Genomic DNA, 18,835 nt, shown 5'->3' with positions numbered 1-18,835 from the left:
GAAGCTGTCCAAGGACACTTGGGTAACATCCATGCCTGAAGATCAAATGGCAGATAGCATATCACTTGGTTGGAAAGGGAACCCAAATGTGGGTAAGCAAAGAAAAGACAATTTAGACCAAAGAAAAGACAATTTAGGCCAAGGAAAGAAAAGTCAGCATCAGAGAAATCAAGCAGAACATGGCTGGGTATTTTAAAGGAACAGTAAAGTCTGGGAAATACAGAAGATGTTGTAGTTGATCAAATGGTACAGCCAGTTGGTAATAATAATCATGGAGCGTATACTGAGAAAGGCCCTGTGATAAATGCTTTATGTGTATTGTTTCATTTAAATATCTCAATAAATCTGAGATAAACGCTATGGTTATCACTATTTTAATTTTTTTAAAAAAGAGGTACACAAGGATTAAATAACCTAAGCAATGTTACTCAGATATTAAGTGGTATAGCAGGATTTGAACCCAGATAGTCCAACTCTAGATCTGCAAAAAACAACAATAATGACTTACTATGTGCCGGGCACTGTGTTAGAGGTCTCACGTGGATTACCTATATAATCCACAAAACAACCTATTGAGATAAGTACTATTATTATTTACACTTATGGGCAGTAAAACCAGGTCATCCTGGCTTATGGGAAAGGTAACTTAACTGGTTCATAATTTATCGTAATTTATGGTGCAATGATTCTTTTTATTCTCCCATTTGAATATAAACTTTGAGTCCCATGGACAAAAGGCACACTATCATCATCATAAATCTATTTATTTGTATAATTATGTATTTATTCATTTAGAGGACATTGTGTAATAACCAGATGTTAGTGTTTTCCACGGTAAAAACATGAAGGTAATTTTTAGGCAGGAAATGTATTTCAGCACATCATACTTGCTTAGATATACCTGCATCATTTTGTGAATTACTTATGTGCTTATGATTCATGGTTGCTATCAGTAGTTATGGCTCAAGTGATCTCAACAGATTTTAATATTAGCTGACATAAAGCATCATTAAAGTGATACATTTTGTAGAGTTGGAGGTAATATGAGGAGAATGGAAAAGAAGGAAAGAAAAATGAAAAAAGGAGAACATTTTAAAAATTATGTTTCCAAAGTCTAAGCTCTTGGGAATACCTGAAGGTTGGTCTGTGCTGCTGTACTTCATTTGACTATAGCACCCCCTGGTGAACAACATTAATATTTCATAATTTTCTCCAAATAGCATATGCTGCAAAATCGACAAGTGGCTTTTAGAAGTAGCTCCTTTGGTGTCTTTTTTCACTTTTGGTTAAGGAAGCATGTGCCCAAATTGAATTTAATTCATTTCAGAAGCTGTTCCAATACGAAAGTGAGTTTCATGTAACATGCAAATTTACTTCCAGAAACAAATAAGAATTAGGGGGACTTGAGTACCTTGAATTAATCAAATTAGTTGCAGAGCATACTAATTTAGAAGAAGCAAAAGGCTGAAAATTTTATCTACAAAGTACAACAAAAATTATTTTCTTCATTTGCATACATAAATTGCAAATTTTCACTGGGCTTAAGCACATAAATATATTCACACACTTTGCTCCCCTACCTCTTTTAGATCTTTACTCACATGTCACTTTCTCAGTGATGGTTTTATTGATCATCTTATTTGTAAACGTAGACTCCAATACCCTACACTCCCTATGCCTTTCTCTGCTTCATTTTTCACCACAGTTAGGATGGCCAAATAAATTTTTGTCCAAATCAAGATACTTTTCAGAGTGGAAAATGATGCTATTAATATTTACACGGGGACAAATAGGCAATGGGTACACTGTAACAAGGTCACCTCACTCATAGTACTTATCATCTTCTAATGTATTATATATTTTACTTTTTATTTTCTTTCTTTTCTTGGTAAAAATTCACAATGAGCAGGGAGTTTTGCCTGTTTGGTTTTTCTCTCGTTTTTTTTTTTTTTTCTTATTGCTCTAACCTCAGTGCCTAAAATAATGTTCATAATAGGTGCTCCATAGTATTGGCTGAATAAATGAACATGCTTACCTGCTGTGGTCATTCAAAATGGCTGCAAGTCCTTGGTCACCTATTTCATTGAGAGGTAGCACTTATTTCTCCATTCCTTGAATCTAGGCCGGATCTCTGACTACCTCAACCAATAGAACGTGGTAGAAATGCGCTGTGACAATTCCAGACCTGGCCTTTAAGAGGACTGGCAGTTCTTGTTTTCTGACTCAGAACATTAATTCTTGTTCTTGGCATGCTTCCTTTTGCAATCCAGCCACAATGCTGTGAGGAGCCCAGGATATTCGGGTAGACCAGCCCCGCTGAGCTTTCAGCCTACAGCCAGGATCAATGACCAAGTTTTGAGTGAGCCATCTTGTCTATTCCAGCCCATTTGAATCCTCAGGTGACTGCAGTCCTAGCCAACATGATGTGGAGCAGTAGAACTGATCAGGTAAGTCCTAAAGAAATAAAACAGTTGCTGTTATTAAGTCACTAAGTTTTGGATGGTTTGTCATGCAGCGCAGTAGATAATTGAAACATCTGCTATATCTATGCTGAGCACCACCAGGAAGGATACAAAATGAGTAGGAAAAGATTGATCTTAAGGAACTATGAGTTTAAAGGAAGAAAAAACTCACTTATATGAATACTGTTTTCTTGTAAGTTGATTACTGCTATAAAAAGCCAAAAGTAACCTGGAAGTTTGTAGGAAGGATGTGTTCAAGGGGAGTTTAGGGAAGTAAAGACAATTCATTCAGTTGGTGAAGAGTGAGGAGATTATCACTAGATAGAATTTAACAGTTAGAGGTGAGGGGCAGAGTTAGCGGTGGAAGCAGAGCTAATAGCATGAGCACAGAGGTTAAAGAAGCATGAATAGCTATTCATCTAACAGCAAGAAATTTAGTTTGACCAGGGGATGGGAGCTATGAAGAGAAAGGAAAGGCAGAAAGGATGATTAGAAATAGGTCATGGTGCCTTAAATGTTGTGCCAGTAGTTGGATTTCTTTCATGGTCAGAAGTCAGATGATTTGTTTCTTAACATCTACTGTTTTCCATCACTGATTATATAAACATTATGTGTAATCACTGTAAGTGGAAACTTTTTTTTATAAGTATAAAGAAGAAAATAAAAATCACTTCAGATTTCTCTTCCCAGAGTTAATCACTGTTAATCTTTTGTTCTTGTGTTTCCTCTACACATTACTACAGTTGGGATATGGAAGACAGAAACAGATTGTATCCTCACTCTTTCACTAACATTCATTTCATGATTACCCACCTAATTAAGGATTCTCTGAAAATAGAGTCAATATTTACATAAAATTTATTGTATGAAAATATCAAAATTTCTTTAGTTCATATCCTGCTAGTAAATATTTATGTTGTTTTCAAATTCAGATTTAGCTATTATCAAAATGAACACCAGTTGTGCATTTACCCAAATGTACTCGGGATACTGTCTTTGGCCTATACTTAACGATTTTATAAGAAATGGTCTTATGAAATATTGCTATAGCTGTTGTGTCCTGAATGTTTGTGTCCCTCCAAAATTCGTATGTTAAGCCCCAACCTCCCAGTATGACTATATTTGTAGACAAAGCCTGTTAGAAGATGGTAAATGTTAAGTGAGGTCATAAGGGTAGGACCCTAATCCAATAGTGACCCTAAAAGAAGAGGAAGAGACACCAGAACTCTCGCTAAGAGAGGACACAGCAAGAAGGCAGCCCTGTGTAAGCCAGGAAGAGAATCTTCCCCTGGAACTGAATCAGCACCTTCATCTTGGACTTCCCACCCTCCATAACTGAGAAATAAATTCCTGTTGTTTAAGCCACCCAGTATGTTGCATTTTGTTATGGCATCCAGAGAAGACTAAGACAGCTGGCATAAATATTTGGCTGAGAACATTGTTAATTACATTGTACAGTTCATATTTAAGAAGAAAAAATTACTTTTGTAATGAGAAAATTTTTTTTTATTATTTCATGGACATTTAATTGAACAGGAATCCTAATGCTCAATTTGCTTTGTTTGCGTGAAATCTTATAGCCAGATATGTGGCTCTTTTCTGTTTGCCCCAATTTTCTTATTTATTATTTATTTAATATTTAGTTATAGTATATATATTTTTATAGATAACATTAATCGTGTTTTGGAATAGGCAGTTTGCAAATAAATAAACATGAAATTAAGTGAACATTATTTCAGCCACTTAGCAATCATTAAATTCAAAAGAGTAGTGATATAATGGAGCTAAGCATTATGCAAATTATTGAAACAGAATCATAATGTGAATTGACAGATAAATATCTCTGTATTTTTCATATCTAAATGCATATGGTAGGACAGTTACAGAAATCATAAGAAATTGCATATTTATTTAGTTAGGGACAAACTAAGGAAACACACTTACTTTCCCAAGCCATAGCCAGACAGGGAAATGAGATTTCAAAAATTCCTTGAATAAAGAAAGGAGTTTAATAATTTAAGGAAAGGCAAATGCTGCCTTCATAACTTTCATTGAAAGAGAAGACTGAGATGCAGCAGGGAGGGTACTAACTGAACAGGACTCTAAAGGAGACCCATGTTAAATAAAATAGATGATATAAACACTTCTAATTTGATCTTTATTGTAGGTATGATATACCTTAATGTAGAATAAATAATCTAATTAATTTTTTCACATGTCTCTAAAATGGCATCATACTAATGATATGCAACTGTATGGAATACATGACTTCCTGAGAAGAAGTGCAAGAGTTTTCTCTAAAAATATTACTATGTTTTAAGAGGTTCAATTAGTCACACAACATATCTGATCAGCTTTGTAGGTTTGAGGAGCTTTTAGGGCTAAGTGAATGATTGCAAAGTGGGAATAATTTGGCAAGAGCAGAACAGTACTTTGAAAATTTCAACCAGTAAAAGTTAAATGCAAAATCTGTCTGGATATCATCTGTAATACAACAGAAGAGGAAGAGGTGAAGTTTTTAAAGGATTACAGCTCTTTAAATTTTAAGGGGAAATGTATAATGCATACAAAATGTCATTTTCCAGGAAGCAAGATCCTCAATTCAACCAATACTTCCAAATTTATATAAATACCTCCTTTTCTCTGAAAATATCTAGTGAAAAATTAACTAGAAACAGTGAAGTGTATTTTTAATAGTTATGTCTGAAATTAGTGAAACAGGAGAAAGAAAAGAGGGTTAGTCAATATAGCAAATGGTATTTCCTATCAGATCCATGTGGCACAGTGGAAAGAACGTGGCTTTGAGAACCAGATGTCCTGGCTTCAATCCTTACCTCTATGATCCATGAAATATGCAAAGCTGTATACACATATACATTTCTATATACATGCACTTTCTAATCCTTAACAACGTTAGCTCATGTTATGAATGAGGAGACTGACAGGGCTTATTAATTTGTATGAGATCACAAAGCAGCTAAGTGACTGAATTTGAATTCTGGTACAATTTACTCTAAAGTCTGCATTCTTTCCACTCCACAGAAAAAGGGGTGAATAGTTGCAAAACCTGTGAAGAGTCTGAGATTTTAGCCTTTCTCAGTTTTCACACATGCTAGCAGAAGACATGATACTCCTGGGTCAAAGACAAAGAGCTTTTTCACTCACAGCACAGCAAGAAACACGAGTTTCATGTTTAAGTCAGTTCTCCCCCCACCCCCAAACACCATAGGGCAGTTTAGAGAGGCCCTGGTGGATGCTGGGCAGACAGTTGGGTTTGTTGAACCTCGAGTTCAGGAAAATATTGTCTTAAAAAGAGTGATGCCAGATAACAGTGTCATTGTTTGTCCAAGAGGGAGATAAAATTTTTACTATCCTGTTCAGGACACAAATCTGCCCTCTACCTCTACAGGGTATATTGAGACTCTATCTTCTAAGACTGTCTGATATACAAACAACCTTTAAAAGATAGCATGGAACAAAAGCTGTCACAGTCATATAGAAATGCTATGAAGAATTGCCCCCCAGCAACGGTATCTGAGGAAAAAATCTAAATAAATTAGATTGTGAGGTTTACTGGACAGTCTGACAAAAGCCCAAAGAGGTGTGATGAAGTTGTACGTGGTGCATGTTTGCATATATTCATATCTAAGTCTGATTCAAATGCAGTCCTTGGGGTCTGGGGTCCATGTCATCAGCCCATTCACAACAGGACATAAGGCAGAGATGATTGGGAGAAAGGAAAAGACTAGCATCTTGGTGAAGAAGATTAGCAAAATTAGGTAAGATGTAAGGGCTCCAGTCAAGGAGAGTATGCTTGGGGCAGAAATTTATCCTAGACAGGAAAATCTAAGCAGAAAATCAGTTGTATGAATTAAGTCCATCTGTAAGGACAAGCTCCATTCAACTTACTGAGCACTCAGGAAGTTAGTGTCTCCGGTGCAGGGGCAGATTTGTTTCCTGACCAGAATAATAAAGGTAATGTCTCCCTCTGGGGCAAAGATTGTGCAGTTTAGTTTGAAGCCCCAGATAATAGCAGGAATAATTCCAGGCTTGGTGGATTTATAAGTTTTAATGCACTTCTTGCTCAGATTAGAATTAGCTTGCTAGCTGGGCAGGGCTGTGCTTGATGAAAGGGTTTCCAGAGGACAGAGACTGAGAGAGGTAGAAACTGACAGAGAGAAGAGATAAAGAGCAAAGCTGGGAGGTCACTTTTTCAAAGAGATAGTAAATGATCAAGTGAAATGTCAACAGCGAAAAAACATGTGCCTTTCTGCACAAGCTAAACTGCTGCAATCTTTGCCCAGGAATTAGAAGTGAAATGTCAAGCTAGCTTAATAGCAGATCCTACATGATAGCAGAGCCAAAGGATTAGAATTTGCAGAGAAAATGTCCCCTCCTATTTAAAAGAAAACATTATTAAACAACTCAATTAAATTAGATCCAAACCAGTTTGAAATCAAAGACATTACCCTTTTCTTGTTAAATCCCTAGTCACTAGATAGCTAAACACTTGCATGGTCTTAGGAAAGCTGTTTTAAGGCACTGTATTATTTGGGAGAATATCATCTTTATGCATTTGCACTCCGGCAAGTCATCTCAGAGTCTGTTATATTCGAATCCTGTAATCATTTCTTATAAAAAGGTAATATCATCTGCCATATTATATTGCACTCATTTCCATAATAAAAGTTATAGTTAAATCTGATAACATCACTATTTAAAAGAAATGTATAAATATATATACATATATATATAATTCCAATAAATTTCTAAGAATAACTTTAAGAATAAGCTAAGGGACATCATTTTTATCTACTTATGAGTCATTGTATTCTCTCGATTTAATTTAAAGTTTTGATCATAATAAACTTTTTCCAGGTCTGAGATAGCAGGAGCAATAACGGCTTCTCTTCAAACTTTGTGTGGAACAGAGAATAATTCTCATTTAACTTCATAAAATTGATATAACAAGTGAGAAAAGATTATTTTTGATTCAAGTAACTTTAACTTTTTCATGTTTAATAATCATGCTTGCATAGAAAAACATATAAAAGAGAGAGAAATAAAAATGAAGAAAAATGTAGTCCATTTTCTTGGTTATAATTTGTTGCCTAAAAAACTGAAATTATTTTAATTAAATACACTAATATAGTTTGGAAAGAAATTTAAAAATTAAATATATTTGTTTCCAAACTTTTAGTAGAATTAAAGAGATTTCCTATACTAGTCTGCTTTAAAGATCACAAATGTAAACATTTCATTTTAAAACTTATCATATATGGAAAATTATTCATGTAAGATACTTCAAGGGCTATTGTCAGTTTCCTGGCTTTTTTTGCCCTAAATCTACTGTACAAGTGCAAAGAAAAGACAGGTTTTAATTACTTTTTTAGGATTGTTTCAGTTTATATATATATATATATATATATTCAATGAGAATAAATGTTGGCAAGGATGTGAAGAAAAGGGAACTCTTACACACTTTTGGTGGGAATGTAAATTGGCACAGCCATTATGGAAAACAGTAGTATGGCAGTTCCTCAAAAAATTAAAAATAGAACTACTATATATTCCAGAAATCCTACTCCTGGATATATATCCAAAGGAAATGAAATCAGTACCTCAAAGAGATATCTGCCTTCCCATGTTCATTGTAGTATTATTCACAACAGCCAGTACTATATGGTAACAACCTAAATGTCCTCTGATGGATGAATGGATAAAGAAAATGTGGTGTAGATATAAAATGGAATATTACTCAGCTATAAAAAAAAAAAAGGAGATCCTGCCATTTGTGACAACATGGATGAAACTGCAGGGCCTTATGCTAAATAAAATGTGAGACAGAAAAAAGATGAATACTGTATGATATCACTTATATGTGGAATCTAAAAAAAATAATAAAGAAAAGAAAAAGCAAATTTCATAGAAACATAAGGGTGATTGCCAGGGCCTGGGAGCAAGGGGAAATGGGGAAATGTAGGTCAAAGGGTATAAAGTTTCAATTACAAGACAAATAAGTTCTGAGAATCTAACGTACAGTCTGCTGGTGACTAGTAAATAATATTATAGTTAATAGATAATATATTAGCTATAAGAATATAGATAATAATATTGTATACTTGAAAGTTGCTTATGATAGATCTTAAATAATCTCATCACACAAAAAATAGTTAACTACATGAAGTGATGGATATGTTAATTATCTTGATTTTAGTAATCATCCCATGATGTATACGTATATAAATCATCACATTTTACATATACATTTGTCAATTATTCCTCAGTAAAACTGAAGGGGGAGTTCTATAATTAATAAAAGAAATGTGACCTTTACTGTCAAGACGTTTTCTTGAAAAATCGTGATAGGTTTGGAAGTATTTTATAATCTCAGTATTACATTTATCACTTATCCTTAACATACCTGGAGTGAGAAAGTCAATGTAAGGCATACAGGAGACAAAAGTAAGTAGGTCTACTGAAAATATTAAATACCACAGCTTTTAGTTAGCACAATTTAAGTTATGAATTTATGGTGCCAAGAATATAATGAGATTATCTGGGGAAATTAACTCAGGTCAAAGAAAACTATCTTTAATGATCTACAAGGAAGAGAATATCTCTGCAAGTGTGGAAAGTCCTTAAGTCTAAACCAAATGTTCTAAACCATCAAATTGCAAAATGCTGGAAATGCTGGACCTAAAAGTTATTATTACTCTTCTAAATTGGAAGAATATAAATATGTCAAAGGGATACAAGTGTTTTTGAGTCTCTGAGATAGGATATTAGAATAGAACAGCCCAAGTCACAGATATATGATTCCTGGGCTTGACTTTTCCCAGCTGAAAAGATTAGAGAAGTAGAAAAAAAAGAAAAACTCAAGGTTATATTGTTAATAAAACATGGATAAATAATTAGATTTTAGCCCTAAAACTAATGAGTGCTTGACTCACTACTTCCTCCCACAAACTAAGAACTTTACCTTGAGCAGGTAATTTTTAACATTTAAAAAAATATTAAGCAATAATTAAATAATTTCATCTACCAATTTAATAATGAAAATCTTTATTTTCAATATATAAGGGGAAAATTATGCAGCATGTTACAAAAGAAACTAGACTTTATCTTCTAAAATCTTAATATGAAAACATCTTATCTATCCAATACACTAAAATCATAGGAAGAAAACCAGAAAGAGAGTAAGGATTTTTTTAAAAGAATTATACTGGGGGGCTTCCCTGGTGGCGCAGTGGTTGAGAATCCGCCTGCTAATTCAGGGGACACGGGTTTGAGCCCTGGTCTGGGAGGATCCCACATGCCGCGGAGCAACAAGGCCCATGAGCCACAACTACTGAGACTGCGCGTTTGGAGCCTGTGCTCCGCAACAAGAGAGGCCACGATGGTGAGAGGCCCGTGCACCGCGATGAAGAGTGGCCCCCGCTTGCCACAACTAGAGAAAGCCCTCGCACAGAAACGAAGACCCAACACAGCAAAAATAAATAAATTAATTAATAAACTCCTACCCCCAACATCTTCTTTAAAAAAAAAAAAATTATACTGAACAGAAGTTGTCTGATTCTAGAAAAAAAAATTTTATCCAATTCCAGTCTCAGATTAAAAAGCAGTAGATTTCAAGATGATACAACTTACCATAAAAAAACATCTTTTTACCCCGACAGCAGTAAGAAGTGACTGATGTGTCAAATCCTCACCAATCCCCTGCAGCTGAGGTTGGTCCTTCACCACCTTGTGATATTTCTCATCTGCTCTGCTAAAACCAAGCCAGTTACCTCTGAGGGCCCTACACCCAAATGATTGGCTTCAAAGTTGGGATATTTCAGGTCATCAATTCCATGCATGCATCTTTCCTCTGTTAATTTTGGTCACTGCTTTTTCCTGAACATAGCCTTTTGAAAAAATGGATCATCACCTAACTACCTTATGCTTTCTTTACATCTTCTGCACAATTAATTGCCTTTCTCCCTACTGCTCTTCTCTTGCAACCCAAATTCATGTCACAGGGCTTTCTGGAATCTCTGTCCATTGTAAACACTCACCATTCCCGTCTGAAAGTGCTTTTTCTACTTCACTATTATGAACAAAGCCTCCTCTCCCACAATGCCACTGCTCTAGTGCAAAGTGTCTCTTCTCCTACCCATCAGCCACCTCAGAGCCTAGAGAGAGCATTGCTTCTCTCCCAGCCCTTCAGTTCTCTTCCATCTCTACATAATAACTCATTGTGGATTTTTTTGGTGGCTATTATTTATTTTAAATAGAAAGATTTAGTCAATCTGAGCTTCTCCAGATTTTTATATGAAAGAATAGATTTCTGGTTAGTTTGTTCACTTTTTCTTTTTTTTACTTTCTCAAAGTTTATTCAAATTGCTAATTACAAAAAATGATACAAGCTTTGAAAAATACAAAATATGTAAAGTACAAAAGGATATCTTCCCCACTTCAAGTCCCATTCTCCAAAAGTAATCACATTAGAATTCTGGGGTGTTTTCCAGACATTTTCTATACACACAAGTACATATACACAAAGATTTTATTTAAAATACATACATTGTTCTACAACTTTAATCACCCAACAATGTGTTATTGACATCCATCCACATCTGTAGAAACAGATCCACTTCAATCTTAAGTGGATTCTACAATATGGATTCTACAATATGGCTGCACCATAATTTAACCAGTCTCTATTAATGGACATTAAAATTCTCTCTCCTTTTTTTTTAATTACCAAAATGCTATGCTAAGTATCCTTGTGCAACCATTGAATAACTCATTGTTTTCTGAGTCTCTTTCTTCCTCCTGGCTGCTATCATCTGCTGACACTGAGCAACTCTTCCTATTCTTTGGAAATTTGCCATTTGACTCAGTCTTGTCTCCACCCCAAGTGCTTTTTTTATTGTGAGTCATCTCAACATCTAGTCATATTATCCAACTACACAATAGCATTATAATTTCTGAACCTCTTAGCTTCAGCCACCTTCAACCTACTCTCTGCTTCAGTCACCGCCTCCCAGTGCACATCCTTGTCACCACAGGGAATAGTTCCCTGTTTGGTTTCTTTCAAACAACTCTTCCTCAAACACTATTTCTTTTCCTTTCAGTTTCTCATGCCCTTGTTGACAACATCTTTCTACCACTGAGAAGGGCAAAGGCCCTTGAGGCCTCCATTTCCTTCTAATTTATCAATCCTTTTCTATCTACTTTTCATTCCCTAGAGCCCATGGTTTATCACCAGAATTTCTCTAGCCAGCATTTCTAAGTTCCTAGTACCCAAATTATTCCACTAAAACTAACCAGGCAAAACTCTGACCTTGAAGAATACTACAAACTCATCTTGCCTTTTCCTGTACTTGGATGACCAGGTCTTGCTGGAGAAAAATCACATGACTATATAGCTTAGATCAACCATGAATTCTCATCTCCAACCCCAGCTAGGCCCTTAGCACTTCCTGGCAATCTTGTTACGGCATCCTCTTCAATTATTTATAGTTCATTTATTCTTTATTTTTTTCTCTTTTATTTTTTTTAACATCTTTATTGGAGTATAATTGCTTTACAATGGTGTTAGTTTCTGCTATACAGCAAAGTGAATCAGCTATATGTATACATATATCCCCTCATTTATTCTTAATATGGCTAATTCATACTTCTTCCAAGTCTAGATGGAATTTGCTAATCAATCAATTTTTACCACAACCAACGTTATCAAAAATAAAGTTGATATGTTGCTTTTACCAGGTTTCCAGGGGAACAGAGAAAGTTAACCAAATGTCAACTGCTCATACATAAAGCTGAATGGTTTTATTAACGTTTAGCCACACAAAAGTTGCATATTTTATTGATATAGGTCTGCTTCCATGTCTATTTTCCACATTAATCAGTAACTTCTTTGAAGAAAGAACTGAATATTATTTGCATGTATAGCTCTTCATTACGTAGATACTCAATAACTACTGCAGTCTGAATCTATTTGGAGAGCAGTGAAAGAGTTTTCCTAAATACTTTAGAAGCCTAAAATTAATCCATGACTGAAAGTATAGTTTATTTTGAAAATCAGAAAACACTAGTATCAAGAAAATATGAAAATATGGTTTGAATACTATGTTCTAATTAAGGAAGCAATTAAGCATGAGATATGAGTTAGTAGTTTTTTTTAATGTTTTTATATTTGGAAAGTTTTAGCATTTGAATGGGTAATTCAGTTTAAAATACATTAAGTATCTGTGATAGACTGATAATGGCCCCCAAAGATGTTTCCATGTTCTAATGCCTAGGACCTGTGTATACCTTATATGGCTAATAATGTGATTCAGTTAAGGATGTTGAGAGGAAGAACTTCTCCTGTATTATCCAGGTGAGCCCTAAGTGAAATCGTATGTACTTCCTTAGAAAGGTGGATGGAGTTTTGAAACAGATGCACATAGGAGAAGGTGATGTAAAGATGGTGGCAAAGATAAAGTGCTGTGGTTACAAACTAAGGAATGCCAAGGATTTCTGATACACACCAGAAGCTGAAAGAGGTATGGAACAGATTCTCCCCTGGAGTCTCTGGAGGGACCATGACCCTGCTGACACCTCAATTTCTGATTTCTAGAAACTAAAACTATGAGAGAATAAATTTCATTTTATGCCACCCAGTTTTTGGCAATTTGTTACAGCTCCCACAGGAAATAAATATAATAACACTGTTTTTCAGGCACTAAATGAGTCTCTAAAGATACGAAGATTAAAAAATAAAGGTGGCGAGGGGTGTGTTCCCTGACCACTGTTAGGTCCCAATTTAGTGAGGGAAGCTAACATAGAAATTAAAAATCACCATATGGTATGGCTTCCATACTGGAAACTTACTGTGGCCCTGGAAGCAGAGAGAAGAGATCTAGTAAATTGTTGAGGAGTCATGACCACATGGAACAGCATCTGGGAATCAAAAAGTTAAAAGAGCATGATAGGTCTAGAGAATGGTGAACAAATTAAAGTGGATCACAGGTGGTAGGGGAATTGAAGGGAGAGGAAACTGGAATGGTAGATTATAAAGCAATGCATTATTCTTTAGACAATGGGCAGTCACTGAAGGATTTCAATAAGAAACCAACATGCCTTGATTTCTGTTTTAAAAAGATAATTCTGAAGCATTTATGTGGAAAATTCACTTAAGTGGAATAACTCATTCCCCTGACGATGCCCGAAAAATGAAGTGTTACCTAACTAAATTGGTTCCAATAGCAGGCAATGAATTTTCATTTGTTTTGGCAGCATAATCGCAAGGTAGTATGCTTAAATTCAACTGCTAGACAGATCATTAACATTTCTTTACTCAGCCAAACTAGAATTTTTAATACCTCTCATTCCTAAAAGAACAGGTAGATTTAAATAGAGAGCCTTAACTCATCACATGGAGTATTATTTAAAAGTATCGAAATGGATTTTTTAAGGCAAGAATCTGTGAAATATAGTCTCAAAGAAAGGATTTCTTATAGCCTGATTTTCCCCCCTTCTAAATACTGAGTAATTTTCTCCAAAGGCTATTGAGTGGAGAATAAATTCGTTATGTCCTCATGGGTAAGAAATTATTAGCCTAATTGAGTCCCTGACTTATTCCTCCAGAAAAAAAAAATCCCTAAGACAGAAAGCATTGAGAAATTCTTAAGGGATACCAAACGCTGGTCTTAAAAAAATACAGGAAGTAATATAAACAAGCTGCTTCTGTTAAGCAGTGGCCGAGTTGCACCAACAATGATCTTGCAGCTCTCACTGAGGAAGTAAAGAAAAGAAAAACTACTTCCTAAAGTAGCCACAAGTGAGTGAACAGAAGTTAGAGATAAAAATCTACATTTTGTGGGTTTAAAAAATAATGCAGAAATGCCAAAGACACATTTTGAAACTGTTCTGTTCATCCAACTTAGATGTATTTGTTAATTAACAAGCCCACTTTTTAGGACTTTACTGCCCAAGCCAAGCATTGACTGTTGACCAAGAATCACAAAAGCTATAGTCTTGAATTTTCAGCATTAGTACCAGTCCACAATACTATGAGACCATGATCCAAGGTATATTTCAAAGATAAATATTTTTATTTTCAATAATTAAATCAAGCCACAGATCTCTGCTTCCCTTTTATCCTTGATCAATATAGCCCAAAGTAAAGGGACCAGTAAATATCTGAGAGGAGGGACAATGAACATAGACAAATAAGCCTTTTATTGTTGCCTGAAAATTCTATATTTACCAGTTAGTTGCTAACTCTGCATTTCATGTTTTGCTTTGCTGTCCCTAATAGGTCTTTCTTCTTTTTTTTAATTTAATAGACCCTGATTGTACATACGGGAAATTCAGTGAATGGAGAAGATAAAATAAATGTTAATGAATTTATCACTATATTTGCACTAGTCATCAATTCACTTGTAAAATTCATGACTCTCAATGAAATGTTTGATTGGAAAAAATAATAGTAGTTGAAAAACAATAATTATCTACTGCTCTATTCTACCACACACTACAGACTTGGCAAGAAGCAGAGAAAAGAGTAAACAGTCCTTGATCTCCCAGTCAGTAAATCTAACTTTACTGCTGAATCAAAATTTTACAGCCAAAAGAAAACATTTGTAATACAATAGTAATTCTTTAAAAAAAAGATAATGGTGAAGGTGTTGATAGATTGCATTGGAAACAGGATGTTGGACTTGGAAATCAATGTGACAGAATCACTGTTTCCCAGCAAAGGCCCACATACCATAAAGGTCTAGTTCATTCTAATCTTGATCATACTTCTCCTTAATTTACGTAATTGTGCTAATTCCTCTGAACTTCAGTTGTTCATATTGCTTATTATGTACAAAGCATGGTGAGGGATATCAGGATAGAGACCGTGCAGTATGGGGATAGAGACCGTATGCAGTATGGGGGCAGTGGTGAGGATCTCTGGAAACCCTACCCAAGGTTTCAGATCTTGCCTGTGTGTGTGTGCGTGTGTGTGTAAGGCTTTCAATTCTCCCTTGTCCTAAAATCTAAGGAGCTTATACATTTAGAATAACCTTGCAGGATTATCAAATCCACAATTAGATATAGGATTAGAAAATCTTCAGGACCATCAGTTCTCAGGAACTCTATTTCATTCTTCCAGAGTCATAAAAATGATGCTTCTGAGGTAAGTATCTGAGCCAATATTGGACTAAAGGATCTCAAAAGAAGAGCATCCAATTCACCATTGGTTGGATCAGCAAGAGATTTGCAAAATAAATTTGGAACTGCATTTTTTAAGTTAAAGAGATGTTTTCCAGAAAAAGAAGAGTGAATGGAATTCTAGACAGAGGAAAATACATGCTCAAAGGTACAGAAGCATGGAAAGTTCAGGGAACAGAAAGTTCTGCACAACAGTAGGAGTCTAGAGGTTTGGAAGAAGATGAAATATAAATTGAGCTCCCTGTCACCCACACCAAAAGCTCAATCTTGGATTCTCATCTCTGCTCCCATCCTCTTCTTCAACATACATTCCAATCGCATTCCCCAAATATTTATCCCCAAGTGCTGACCTCTCATCTTGCTGAACCTGTACCTCCAGGCAGCATGTTGTATTATTGTTTTTGGACTTTTTTGGGGTTTGAACTGGACTGTTTTTTTGGATTTGCATCACTGTTTGCTAAATTATTAGTTGTATGACCTGAAGAAAGTTACTTAATCTCTGGGTATGAGTTTCTTCTCATGTAAAATGGGAAAGATAACGTCTTTCTCATAGTATTGTTCTGAAAATTAAATGAGAACAGGCCTCTTGAAAACATATGGCATATAGTTATGACTTCAAAAAGTCAGTCCTCCCTTTCCACTAGAAAGCTCTAGAAAGGCATGCCTTTGAAAGGCAGATCATCCTGTTGTGAATTCTAGCTTCTTCTCATACCACTAGCTATATGGCTTTGGGTTTAACTCTCTAATCCTGTTTTCTTTTAATAAAAGATAATAAATCCAATCTCAGAAAGTTGTATCGATTAGATAAATGGCACCTCTTCCACTGCCTTGCAGTTATAGATTCTCCTCCCTTGAATATTCTCTCAGTACCTAAGAGTACGTGCTGATGACTGCATAAAGATTCTCACAGTCCTACTCTTAAGGTTACAGTCTAGTGGGAGGAAAAGAAGGATCCCATGTACCCAGTGCAATACACAGTACATAGTTTCTTTTATCTTTATAACAACCTTGGAAATAAAGTAGGTATCAGTATCCACATTTTTATACAAGTCCAGCTGAGTTTCACAGTGGTTAACAACTTGTCCAAGGACACCAAAAAATAGAGGTGGAGTAACCTTCAAATAATGTTTGTGTTTACTTTAGAAAATCAGTTGCCTGCTTCATCAGTCTGCAGCTCTTTCCTATGTAATAGCACTGTACATTTATATATGCTATACTGCACTGCCTCCAGCTTCAGGGATTGCTCATACTTCTTTGAGGAAACTATCTCATTATCTCCTGAACTGCATGATTTAGCAACACGGCACAGAAATTCAGGCTAATCTATAGTGGAAAATAGTTTGTCTAGCTCCTGAAGTCAATTTAGGAGTATATTCAACATACGTATCTTATAATGGTCAGAATAGCCTCTGAAGCAACTTTCAACCCATAAAATGGAATCGGAGCTCTTTCCAGCCTTGAGTTCATCCCATCATTAATATTTCAGGATTTTACTAAACAGTGAGAATTCCAATACTCTAATAAGCCAACAAACTCTTTTGAAACCTTTTAGCAATATTCAAATAACCTACTTTACAAAAGAAACAAGCTTTAATCTTATGTCTGAACAACAACCTAAAAAGTAAGTCTATGAATTAACAAGTCTCAGAATAACATACTTAAACATTACTGCAAAACACAGTGCTGTTCTTGGCCATCAAAGTTTAAACAGAAGATTCTACATGCCATGATTACGTTAGAAATGTTGATAAGGGACATTTTATAGCATTGTTTTTTAGACAGAATAAATTCATAAACATGGTATCAATTGAGAAATGACTAGTCATAAATCTATTTCTGAGCAGTGGGTAATTAAGAGAAACATATGAAATAAGTAGAATTATCCTCTTCATCTTTTTTTTTCTCTGTGAAAGGCCCAAATCTGGTTCCAATCAATGGGAAGATCTTTGCAAACTCTACCTTTGCAAGACTGATTAGAAAATTTTTAAAAATCCCACAAAACAACAACAAAAGTGAAATCTGTTGAATAATATAAGTTTTTCTCCAAATTATTTTTCCAAATTCTCTGCCAAAGCAAACACATGGTACGTGTTAGTCAGCTAGGTCTGCATCAATTCATCAGTTGTATGAACTGCAATGATTTTGTTGCCAAACCTATTACACTAAATCCCACTGTTTTTAAAACCTGACTCCAAACATCCTTTAAGCTTGTAGAACGTTCTAAATGTAGCTTAAATGTACACTATTTTTAAATTACTTTTTTTAAGCAAACTTTGGGAATATTCCTCTTGGATAGCTGCCACATTATAAATTCTCTTTGTACCTGCTAACAGAAATGTACAATATAAACCTTTGTTCTTCTGGCACAAAGTATAGAGAAAGGGAAAAGCTCGTTTTCTCTATTTTTGTTAAGATTTTATTTAAACATTCCCAAAAGTAATAGAAACTGTTAGAATAGTTTGACAAGAAATGTTATCAGATAGTTGGAATTGAGAATTTTAATATACAAATGTGTATTTTATTCTTTCTCCCACAGACTCACGTCACTGAAAAGGTCACTTACTCTATCACAAAATAGAAATTATTTGTGATGATTTTAACCCTCACGTAAAGAACACTGTATTTATTGCTGTCCCTGATCTTCAAAGATAAGGTTGATAATGATGATTACCATCTCCTTGTTTCTGAAGAAAAAAGACCTAGAAGAGAACAATAGCTCTTTCCATGAATAAGCATAAATTTTTATTATAGCAATAAAAAAGTAACTATTTAACAGACATAATGTGAATCTGCTACAATTTTCAAAAGGTTTTATTCTCAGTTTATGCCACATTCTAGTCTTTAATTTTAAATTTTAAATTGAGTAAGTCTGCAATTCACGATACCTAAGATTTATCTACCTAACCTGAATATTATATAATTTAATGTAACATTATATGCCAACATCTCAGTGAGTAAAAGACTCAGAAGAAAACATCCACAAATCTTCACCACTTCATCCCTCAGATACTTGAATCTGTTCCCACCTACTCTTTCTTCCCACTGGTTAAAATGGATGAACTCTTTGTTCATCCCTTGTTCTTAGCAAATGCCAGCTCCTCCATTTGCTTTCTAATCTCATCTACTCTCTCCAACACAAGAACACTGCTTCCACAATACTCACTTCTCTCTCCTAC

The 18,835-nt window shown here is 35.0% G+C and overlaps 1 long non-coding RNA gene across 2 annotated transcripts; it reads left to right on the top strand.

Moving 5' to 3' along the window:
* The first annotated feature begins 2,276 nt into the window (after positions 1–2,276).
* LOC132530737 (uncharacterized) lies at positions 2,277–18,291 on the top strand. Of its 2 annotated transcripts, none has more exons than XR_009543875.1 (3): positions 2,277–2,447; positions 12,870–13,000; positions 18,196–18,291. It is a non-coding gene; the product is annotated as an uncharacterized LOC132530737 (long non-coding RNA). The 2 variants fall into 2 exon arrangements; XR_009543874.1 differs by lacking the exon at positions 18,196–18,291 and adding an exon at positions 14,786–14,855.
* The last annotated feature ends 544 nt before the right edge of the window (positions 18,292–18,835 follow it).

Source organism: Lagenorhynchus albirostris, chromosome 12 (genome assembly GCF_949774975.1).
Source record: "Lagenorhynchus albirostris chromosome 12, mLagAlb1.1, whole genome shotgun sequence".
Taxonomy (NCBI): domain Eukaryota; kingdom Metazoa; phylum Chordata; class Mammalia; order Artiodactyla; family Delphinidae; genus Lagenorhynchus; species Lagenorhynchus albirostris.
The sequence above is the reverse complement of the archived record's forward strand: the minus strand, read 5'-3'. Positions and strand labels throughout refer to the sequence as shown.